The sequence below is a fragment of the Lactuca serriola genome, chromosome 9 (assembly GCF_051521515.1).
Source record: "Lactuca serriola cultivar US96UC23 chromosome 9, Lser_US96UC23_V15, whole genome shotgun sequence".
Classification (NCBI taxonomy): domain Eukaryota; kingdom Viridiplantae; phylum Streptophyta; class Magnoliopsida; order Asterales; family Asteraceae; genus Lactuca; species Lactuca serriola.
Window position 1 is genome coordinate 115,196,715 of NC_136416.1, and position 3,699 is coordinate 115,200,413.

Genomic DNA, 3,699 nt, shown 5'->3' on the forward strand with positions numbered 1-3,699 from the left:
ATTCTGCTATGTCCATCGACCAATTGGCAGATAAGAAAGAAAAATTTTCTCTCTTCTTTCCAAGAAAGCTCCCATAGATTTGACTATCAAAACTTCGAGATTCCGAAAAAGGAAATCAACTAAAGTTTTTAACTTGGAGAAACTCAGGGTGGACGAAGAAATGAAGAAGTTTCTCTCATTCTCTCATTCTATAAGTATCATTGTAGTTTCTTATATCTGGCACCAGTTTTCTCATTGTTGCTTCTTACTGGTGGCTAATCATATCTCACATTCCTCTAAGGATCTCCAAGTTAAGCTCAACCGGATAAAAAATGTAATAAAAAACTATACACAGTATTTAGCGTGGTTCAGTCAAAATGACTTACATCTACTGGACAACAAGAGAGAATGAGCGATATATATATATATATATATATATATATATATATATATATATATATATATAGATATATATATATGATTTTATTCAACTTCGAAGAACAATTACAATCACTCACCAAGGTTGCACCTCACTTGAGCTCTCAAAATAAAAGAATTTCTCTTGCTTACAAATTATTCCAAATGATGTACTTTCAACCTCACAATGATTTGCTATGTTGAAACTTTTACGCAAAATGTTCATGGAGATGTGTGCTTATTTATAGAAATGCATGGGAACCTTAATTCTGATAAGTCAAACTCATTCATAATTAGCAATGAAGGAGATGCCCTAATTGTCAGTCGATCACAAAACACCATAGAATTGCTTCTAAAAACTTTAACCTTGGAGGATTTGCATGACCACCTACCATACATCATAACATGTTCAACAACTCCCCAAAAGATCCATGCCAATGTATTCTCAACCCCAACAACACATTATGATTCATGCAACGTCTTTCACCGGCCAGAAGACCTTTCTCTGACCATGAAAACTTTATGTCATGACAGAGAGATTTCTCTCATTAGAAGAATTTTCTATCATCAAGTAACTTTCTCTGGCCATAAGAGTTTTCTTTGTCAAAACTTCATTCCCCAACATCTTAACACTATAAATAATTTATTAACCAATTTTGATATTACCTTAGTAAGAAAACTATACCTGAATGTTACATTTAAAAAAAATGATGATAACACTTTATTTCACAAGTCAATAAATATCTTTACGGCTATCGTGCTAAGTAACTTATATATGGTTTAAGATACCTAAATAATAATAATAATAATAATAATAATAATAATAATAATAATAATAATAATAATAATAATAATAATAGTAAGTTTTACATCATGGTAATAAAAATAAGAAATTATTTTTGTTTCGTTGACGCAATTTACCCAAGATATAACACATTAAATAAGAGGGTAAGAAGAATTGTAAAAACTAAAAAAAAAATGTTTCAAAAATGTGAATAGGAGTATTTGAATAGGGGCCCACCTGAAAAAGGTCAACTAAAACCGCCATCAACATCTCAAAACCTGATTTCCTTTTCATGTGAAAAAAGCCATCTTTTTCGCTACTGAAGCCTCCTTTTCTAATATTTGTTTTCTGCTATTAATAAACAAATAGTACTTGTTAAAATCCTATGACTGCAACCCCAATAACATATTTTAAAAAAAATGTAAACAAAAACAATAAAACCATCTTTTGTTGGTTGTCACAGAAAACATGGGTGAGAAATTTTGGAGTTTTCTTAATTTTAGTAATCCACACTTGTTTTTATCTCACAAAAGGAGTTGATTCATGGCGATACCCTTCTCTCTCTATTATTTACATATTTTCGTATTTTAATCTATATTTATGTAATTATAAATTCGTGTATAAATACACATCCATCATTATACCTATGTTATGCTAATTCTGTTCAGTTTCTAGTTAATCGGTGAGAAGGGTGTGTGAAGCAAAGACTGAAAATGGACCATCATGAGCATGTGGAGGAGGAGGAGGAGGAGGAGGAGGAGACTGTGACTCCGGTTGCAAATTCTGGGAGGAGGAACGGAGGAAGTGAAAGATTCCGGTACAAGGAGTGCTTGAAGAACCAGGCATTCAGCATTGGCAGAGAGGCTCGAGACGGATGTGGAGAGTTCATGCCGGCCGGTGATGAAGGCACCTTGGAGGCTATGATTTGCGCCGCTTGCAGCTGTCACCGGAACTTCCACCGAAAAGTACTTGAGGTGCAACCACAAAAGTACTACCAAGCTCCGTTTCACCACCACCAGATGGCACCGCCGCCGTTTTATTGCCACCACAACCCTGCTGGATACCTGAATGTGATGAGATCTCCGCCATCTCACCACCAGCGTCCGCTTGCTATACTGCCTACATCAAGGAACGATGTTGAAGACATACCAAACCCTAGCTCTAGCGGAGTTGGTTCCAAAAAGCGGTTTCGTACGAAATTCACCCAGTATCAGAAGGATCGGATGCTGCCGTTCGCGGAGGCGTTAGGGTGGCGCATTCAGAAAGAAGATGAGGCTGTCGTACAGCAATTCTGCGATGAAACAGGCATCAGTCGTCAAGTTCTAAAGGTCTGGATGCACAACAACAAGTATACACTCGGTAAAAGGCCCTAGTTATTCACAGTTGGATGAAACAGAAGTGATTTCATCTCAAGTTCTAGAGATAAGTTAGGGTGGTTTTCTTTTTCATAAGGTTTACATCGATCATGATCTGAGATTTCTCAGTCTAGATCGAACTATATCTAAAATTAGGTAATTGTGCTTCATTCGAAGCTAGAGATGGTAGAATATTTTAATCAAGACGTAATGATTTGGTGTTGAATTTTCGGAGTTGATAATCGTTGATTGTTGTTTGTTGGCGTATATAGATGTTCAAAAAGGTTATTTATTAAACATGTCATTTCACACACACATTCACATCGTACTGAACATAAGGATTTAATGCAGTGAGAGAAGATGACGACGTTGATTGTGAATTAGGAAGACGTGTGATACATGCAAAGCTACCATAATTCACATCTGTCACCTGATATTTGCCTCAGCAACTCTCTCTCTCTCTCTCTCTCTCTCTCTCTCTCTCTCTCTCTCTCTCTCTCTCTCTCTCTCTCTCTCTCTCTCTCTCTCTCTCTCTCTCTCTCTCTCTCTCTCTCTCTCTCTCTCTCTCTCTCTCTCTCTCTCTCTCTCTCTCTCTCTCTCTCTCTCTCTCTCTCTCTCTCTCTCTCTCTCTCTCTCTCTCTCTCTCTCTCTCTCTCTCTCTCTCTCTCTCTCATACAGAGTCAACAAACATTAAATTTGGTGTATACGAGCTTCGTCAACCTGTGGTCTTACTGCATGGCGTATTAATTTAATGTAGAAGGTTTTAGTTACCGCGAAAAGAGACACTTGTGGCCTGGCAATTGGCACGAAGATTGTAAGGCTTTATGTTTGAGCATTATTAATAATTTCGAAACCAAAGTTTAACCAACCAAAATAAGCTACAAATTTATAAAATATAAGCGATATGCATAGATGTTTAATTGTTTACCGACGGAATAGCAAGAAAATACGTTGCTAGGGAGGGTGTTTTCGTTGCTTTTTGCCTACCACGTTGAGAACGTTTATTTTATACATATATTTAAAAAGTTTTCTTATTATTTTATACTTTGCTTTTATGTTATTTGAACTAAAATATATTTAATTTGCTTTTAAATGTTCAATTACAGTTAAAATGAAAGTTGGAATGCAAAAGGAAGAAAAATTGGCTAAAAAGACGCAAAATGA

At 36.0% G+C, this 3,699-nt stretch overlaps 1 pseudogene; it reads left to right on the forward strand.

Annotated features, from left to right (window-relative positions):
• Positions 1–1,785: 1,785 nt before the first annotated feature.
• On the forward strand, positions 1,786–2,791 carry LOC145074208 (zinc-finger homeodomain protein 2 pseudogene; annotated as a pseudogene).
• The last annotated feature ends 908 nt before the right edge of the window (positions 2,792–3,699 follow it).